The sequence below is a fragment of the Papaver somniferum genome, unplaced genomic scaffold (assembly GCF_003573695.1).
Source record: "Papaver somniferum cultivar HN1 unplaced genomic scaffold, ASM357369v1 unplaced-scaffold_137, whole genome shotgun sequence".
Taxonomy (NCBI): Eukaryota; Viridiplantae; Streptophyta; class Magnoliopsida; order Ranunculales; family Papaveraceae; genus Papaver; species Papaver somniferum.
Window position 1 is genome coordinate 21,163,914 of NW_020622934.1, and position 7,964 is coordinate 21,171,877.

A 7,964-nucleotide genomic window follows, 5' to 3' on the forward strand; every position below is an offset into this window, starting at 1 on the left:
AAGGGTGAGATGAGCCTACTTTACGTGTCTCAGCGGTTTTTAAGTGGTTTAGGGGGACACTCTGTTTAGAGTTGAACCATAGTTTAGGCCGGTTATCAAACTCCACCAATAAATACAAGACTGAACTAATTTAACATATGGGCCACTGGATGATGAAACATAGCAGTGTTTAATAACTCATCTTAATTAAAGTTGTTTTCACATGATGTTTTAAAAATCACTCATAACTTTAAATAACGGTTAGTTTGTGCATGGAGTTTTAATTTTCGTCAAGCCAAATCTAGCAAATTATTGCAAAATTTTCAGAACCTAACTTTTACATATATATATATATAAGGTATATAAATACCATTTTTGCGTATAATTGGGAATGCTCTAATAATATATAAATATCCCTTATAGCGTAAGAGAGACGCTACTGCATTATGGAGAGAAGAAGAGGCAGAGCTGAAGAAGAAGGAAGAAGAAGAAGCTGCTATGTAAATTATCCAATTTTTTATTCATAATTGTGCATTATAATTTAGTTGAGGTGTAAATTTATTTATTTTTAGAATCTCAGTGATAACGCAAAAAATTTTGATCTCGCAACGCAAAAAATTTTAGAATCTCATATTTGTAAAAAAATTCTTCATCAATCAAGTGAAAAAAAACTTTTCAATCCTGCAGAAAAAAAATCAATCTCGGAGACTAAATCTATTAAACTTGAACAATGATATAAAAAAAATAATTATAATAATATTAAACTCCAACAAATTAAAGAATTGTGCATAAAAATATAATTATCTTTTTAATAGCTTCATCAACAAGACAAAAAACAGCAAAACGTATATTTTGGGTGCAAATCATGAAGAGTCTTTGAATATAAATGAGAAAATCTATCATAAATATCCAAGACATATCTCTTTCATCAAAATGTTATGAGAACATCTTCCATTCGTACGCATCAAATCAGGAAGCTTTTGACAATTTGAAGTTTTATAGATGTCAATTAGTTGTTCTAAAGAAGGGTAAATTTGTACTTGGGGGATTTATTTGATATTATATATTTATATGTGAATTTTTTTATTCTCACTGATTGGTTCTTATGATCACAATACAGTTATCTTTAAAAATCTATAGAAATCTCAATCCACTTATCCCGGTAAATATTCCAATCCATTAATAATCGGTAAAGATTTTTCGTCGGGTTTTGATAATGAATAAAATGGAGTGAAAAAAATATTGATTGAGTCAGGGATTTATATGTACAATTATAATTTTGAATTGATTTGAAGTATGGTACAACTATTGTTTTGTTGCCTATTGCAAATGGACACTTCTTTCACGGTAATAGGCGATTTGTGTTTCTTCATTCGTGACTGTATTTTGTTGAATTCTTTATTAGCGGGCTCTTTTTTATGTTTTTCTTTATTTAATGAATTTTTTACCCGGGTAGGTACCTTTCTCATACGTTTGCTCATTATATTTTGTTTATAATTCATTTCTCACAAGATGTGTAAATATTTTTGTTTAGGATGTGTTATTGATACGTATTGATCTCTGCACCTTGGTGACTATTATTATAGAGGCGGAATTCAGAATAATAATAGACGAGAAACTTAGAAAACAGAATACAAGTAGTAATTCGAAGAAAATATCTTCTCTAGATTATGAACAAGAAAATAATTACAATTCTCTCTATGCTACGCTCACAATCTCTCTAAACAGTGGATTGACCTTAAACTGTTTTTCTAAGCTTGCTTTTACAATAAATAATATTGCCTCACAAACTTCCCTCTCTGATCTAGGTGTGTGTGTATCACAAACCACACTGTAGATGTCTTAGCTATGAGCTAAACATCTCTATTTATAGATTTAACGGTTTCTCAAACCTTTTAGGAATCTATTTCCTTATCTAGGAAAAATTCTCTTTCTAGGTATATTTCCCTTTCTAGGAATATTACCTTGTCTAGAAAGTATTTCTTTATCTAGGTATACTTCCGTACTTTGGTTTGGTTTCCCAAACCTCTTAGGAATCCATTTTCCTTTTATAGGAATACTTCCTTAAATCAGTAATCCCTCATAAATTACAATTCTATCCCCAATCCGTCTTGAGGATCATTAGTTCCCAGAGAGAGGAAGATACACATGTATCAGTTATGAGTAAGGTTTTGAAAAAATAATATTACCTATTTGTGTTTAAGGCTAATGCAAGACTTAACCCAGATTAAGAGAGAAATCAGTTTCATGTACCCCTTTTGTTTTTCTTCATATTGTATATTTTCCATCTATTCCGGCTAATTAATTAAAGCTCTCCTATTTCCTCCACATATGTATAATTTTTTTAAGTTTGATTGGATTGTTTCTGTTTTTGAAGGTTCCAAGAAATTACGATCTTCTTGTGGAACGATGCAAAAAAAATGGTGGAAGTTTTGTTTACCGGTCTCTTTGTATTAAACTATACCTTATTTTTTTGCTTTTCTCAATTGATGATACCCAGATTTGATTTCATATGATTTGAATATCATGTTTATTATCTGTATCATATACAGAGTAAATATAAATGAAGATACAAAGTTTTAGATAGTAATCTCCTATCATTTTGAAAAATGAATTATGTGTATTTTCTTTCTATTGATTTTTTTTTTTCATTTTAGCATCCATCCCCGTTTGCTGAAAACTTGGATCATGCGTCGGACTCTATCAACCTATAGGTTAAAAAAATTGATGTGATGAAAAACATCCACTAGATTGCAAGTTTAGATTTTTGGTCTGTAATATCAAAAGTTTTGCTCTTTTTGTGTTGCTATACGTCTTAGGGTCTGTAATAATTACATTGTATTAACTTTGTCTATTTTTTGTGGCATATATTGGGCTAATTTATCACGATTACATTATATTTTATGGTTGTTGGTGTTTTGAGTGAGTTCCCGGTTGATTTGGAAGTAATCCGATCATGAAAAAAATTATATAGTTGTTGGTGTTGTCGGGGATTTTCCACATAAGTCTCTTTGGTTAGTTGTAATTTGTATAACTTCGCACAATCTTATATATATATGTTAAGGACCAGGTTATCTTTTTCAGTTGATAAGCACGAAAGTGCGATTTTCTACTCCCATAGTTACACTAATTAGGTCTCGATATTTATCTAATAATATTATTTTAAGACATCTGTAAGAATTACAAGCAAAACCCGACAACAGAGAGGATAATTAGCTAAAGTGGAAGTTTAATTGGCGTTCGCGACAACATGGACAATGTCATTACACATGGCTACATTTCATCACGGCCCGGAAGTCGTCAGGCGAAGCAGAGAGCTGTCTTTGCTAGTTCGAGTCCTAGTTAGCAATTCGGGATTCGGCAAACGTACGGAACGGCAAACGTACGAGTATTATACGGTTTTATAAAATCCAGATTCGGTCCAAAATTCGGTCAACGGGACGTGATTCGTCAGTAATTCGGAACGGCATACGTACGTGTATAATTCGATTTATAAATGTGAGTTCGGCTCTGAAAATTCGGTATCTATATATAACAAATAATTTGTATTTATAAGGTCATAGACCAATTTTTATGCATATGTGTGAGTTATTTAAAGAAAAAATAAACTTAATATGATGATATTAATAATATATACAACATTAGTTATCCAAGAGGACGTCGTATGGTGGTTTAGATGCTTGGTTAGTGAGTTTGAGATCTCTCTCACCTTCACCTTCAAATCTCTTCAGTCGTTTTTGTTTCATAAAAATTACAACACTTCTAATATTCGGTCGTGTATGCTCGGAAGGCAGTAAAGCCCAAAAAGTGGAGTCTTTGAAAAGTAAAAGTTAAAGAATTTATGGCGAATTAAGCGGACGTATCATTCGGAATACGTAAAATTCGTGAACGGTTCGCGAATAATCCGGGAATGCCACATAATACGCGACTTGGATTCGGAGTTGCAAACGTACGCGAATAAGACGGTAAAATTCGTGATACGGAAAAATTCGCGAAGGATTCGCGAATCATTCGCGAACTTACTAACTAGGGTTCGAGTTTCTCAGGCCCATTTGGAGTTCAAAGAGTGGGACGTGGCACTTGCTGCACCACATTTCTGTGTGGAAATATTAGGGCATCGAACATCTTATCCCTTTCTCTATCAAATCCAAAGAAGATCTCATTTCATTCAGCGGGTAGTAGCTGAGTTTTGGGTTTGTTTTGCATTTAGTGGATGAGAAATGAAAGTGAGTGAGGAGAGATCTGTGAAGACGAGAGAATGGAGAATTATTGGATCAAGTTAAGGAACTCAGGTCGTATTTGACCCGAATCTGTATCTAACAAGAGAACAACAGGGAAGAACGGCGACAGGCTAGTGGAGATAGAAATCAACGCCGGCAGTGGTGGTTTCTATGATGGGTTTCGACCAAATTTTGGTGTTGGCTAATGGTGGATGTTGCAGTTCTAAAGATTAAAATGGAGACGAATTTAGGGATTTCAGTGGCGACGACGACAAGCCTTTTGTCTGGTGGTCAAATTGTAGACGATTGAGAAGTTAAATCAGGATGAATTGAAGATAACAACTGGTGATGGGCCGAATCTGTTGGAGTCGTGGGACAGTGAAGACAAGGTACAGATTTTGGGGTGTTCTTGATTTGGTATGAACTGAATTTGAAGACGACACCAGCAATAGTGAATATAGCAACATCAATGGGTTTGATTGAGCTTGGGGGTATGAATTGCATGGAGTTAATGGTAGCTGTCTCTGAGAGTTGATTAAAACTGAAATTCAGAGTTTGAATCGAACAAGGATGATGGATACAAAGATTGTGAAGCATGGGTTCACATTCAATTTGAAATTACAGTGACAACAATGGGTTTCTGGATCGAATTGGAATTGGGGTTTTTAGAAGCAGTATGAAATTGGGTTGAGTTCGAGTAGCTCCATGAGCTTTACAGTTGAAGACTAAGTGCTGCTGCCATTGTTGTACGCTGAGAATTCAGTGGTGTTATCGCTGTCAGTGGATAGATGGTGATTCAATTGAACTGGGTAGATTGAGAATGGTGCAATTTGGTATTCAGATATGATTTCACATCAATGAGGAGGCAAAGCTAGGTCTGGAAATGAGATCAACTTTGAATTTTTCAACTGTGAAATTTGCACAGCAACATGGAAGTGGAGGTATGTATAATGTCTGGATTTGATGTGGAGTATGGCTCAGATGGAGAAGGAATTATGGGCTAGCTGGACTTGCTCCGCTCTGTATCGTGCTGTGTGATTAAGTGGGTGAACTGGTGGCAATTGGTGGACGAGACTGAGAAGGTTCACAAGACAAGAATTGGTGGTCCAGTGAGCTGGTGCTGTAGTTGGTCTGGGAGGTGTTTAAGGGTCGAAAATGAATGGGCCTGTGGCAATACTTTATGCAGTCCAGTGAGATGGCTTCACAACACCTATATATACATCAGTTTGACACAGACTGGAGGAGACACGCCGTTTTCAGGGAAGAAATTAGGTTTAGCTCCATTTTATTGATTTTACATATGATGAGTTTATTGATCTTTATATCATTTTCTATGGCTTTGAACAAGATTATGTCTAGATAAACTCCTCATTAGGGTGAAGGATGAAATTGTAGGTTAGGTTGCTTGTGTTCTTAAAACATCATTCCATCTATAACCTAGGTATCAATTGTCTTATGATCATTCCAAGACTATGTATGCCATGTATGCTTAGTACTTAGGATATCTACCTTTTAGGTTGAGAACAAACAATCTTTTATGATAACTCTTGTCTATAATCCTTAATGAAATATCTTCCGTGTGTTAGTAGCTAGGTTTGCAACTTCGCATGAGTAAATCTGAGACCTTGTTATAAAACATAAGTAAACATAGCTTACAACTGATTCCATAGCCCTAATACTTCCATATCCTTGATTACATTTTATTATAAACTTGCTGAATCAATTTGTTATTACTTTCTTAGTACAACAATTTCTGAAAATATTGAATTTGATTGGATAGTTCTTGATATTAATTAGTAGTAGTTTTCACACTCCTTGAGGGAACGAACCGTGCTTGCTATTGTGTGCTCTTTTTGACACCGTGCACTTGCGGTAAAACAAAGTCGGTTTTTCGACGCATCATCAGTCATGTAGAGGCTTTTATTTTAGTATGTGTGTATATACGGACATTAGATCTGCACGATATAAAATGTAAGTGTCTCATAATTAGGTCGTTGCACGATAAATATTTTCTTTAACACGAAGAAAATACCATCAAACCATTACCAATGCGGCACGAGTTATTTCTAGTTATTGACATTATATTATATGTCATGAAAGAGTCATGACCTTGTTGTTTTGGTCGTAAGCCTATAATTGTTGTGTTTCTCTATAAGGGTGTTTTAGGTACAATTCTGGTTATTTAGTATTTGGGTTACTTTCCTCAATTATTGTGGATTGGTCTATTAATATCCAATGATTCTATTCACCTGATTTCCATAAATGAAATTATAAAATATTTTTTATTTCTTCTCTATTCTTCGATTCTTTCTTTCCAAGAGTTGTTTCCGAGATGATTTGTAACGTAGATCGTTAAAATTTGTATCAGAGCACTCGATCCAAGTGTCATGTGACATATGGTTAACCAAAAATATTTTGACGAATTATACAAGAAGTTCAATACACTGACGGCGATTCATGAAGAGATTCTTAAGAAGTACGACGAGTCTCAAGGAAACATCAACAAATCCATACACACTGAGGTAGAGGCGATGGAAGATAGGATTCTTCACAAGCTGAAAACTGGTGATAGGTTGCTGCAATCACTACCTGTACCTCTATTCCAAGATAGATCTACAGCCGGGAGCAATAATGAAGGTAATCGTCAAGTCTCACCTCAATTCTCTAATCCACATAAACCCAAGGTCGATTTTTTTTCTAAATTCGATGGTATTAACCCTAGATCTTGGATTAGGAAGTGTATTAAGTTTTTTCAATCACATACAATTGATGAGGAACAAAAAGTCATGTTAGCCTCATTATACTTAGAAGGTAAGGCAGATATTTGGTTTCAAGATTATCAGGAAGGAAAGTATATGATTGTAGGGGAAGAATTTGTATTGAATCTGTGGTGTCCAAATGCTTATTATGCTTTAATTTTACTCCTAGTTGACAGAGTAAGTTCATTTATACCAGAAATCTCAACACTTCTGACCGTGTTACTAGTATGTAGATATTTACTGTCTAATTGCATGTACTAAATTTATTTTGATATCTGTGTGGCTACTAATTTTCTCATAGTCTACGTAATATGAACAACTCAGAGAACCCAATACTAAGTAGTATGGATACCTTAGTGGAACTAATACTGTTGAGTAATAAAAGGTACGTTCGTGATGAGATCTGCTCAGAAGGTCATATACTAAGTAAGTAAAGATACTTCGATAGAGCAGATGCTAAGAAAACAGTGGTAACTTTGTTAAACAGAGACGAGTAAGCAAATAAGCTAAATAAAGAGATATCTCAGATGAATAGATACAACCCAGAGAACATAGATAACTCAGAAAACAGAGATAACTCAGAAAACAGATATAACTCTGAGAACAGAAACAACTCAGTAAGTAAATAGTTAAATGAGAAGATAATGTAAGTGCAACTAAGTTAATAAATCACACAAGAGATTACGTGGTTCGGCTAATCTTAACCTACGTCCACGGGTAAAGGAGATAAGTTTATTATTGATTTTGTTACATTTGGGTGGAAGAACTCCATTAAAGAAAGTATGAAGCTCTCGAAGATAAGAGAGAGTATAGAGAGAAATTGAGTCTTTTCTCTAATCTTAGCTCACCCAAAGATCACCCTTTCTTTGTTGGTGAAGCTTGGTATTTATAGCCTCTTCTGCTCCAGATATATCTTTGCTGACTTTGGGTCCATCGTATCCTGATATATCTTTCGTACCAATGGTACCTTCGTTCACCGCAAGCTTTATCCAATCGGACTCTGCCA

General features: G+C 34.6%; 1 long non-coding RNA gene across 1 annotated transcript; it reads left to right on the forward strand.

Moving 5' to 3' along the window:
• Window positions 1-4,136: 4,136 nt before the first annotated feature.
• LOC113334830 lies at window positions 4,137-7,163 on the forward strand. Its single transcript, XR_003352985.1, has 2 exons — window positions 4,137-5,471; window positions 6,568-7,163. It is a non-coding gene; the product is annotated as an uncharacterized LOC113334830 (long non-coding RNA).
• Window positions 7,164-7,964: the final 801 nt, after the last annotated feature.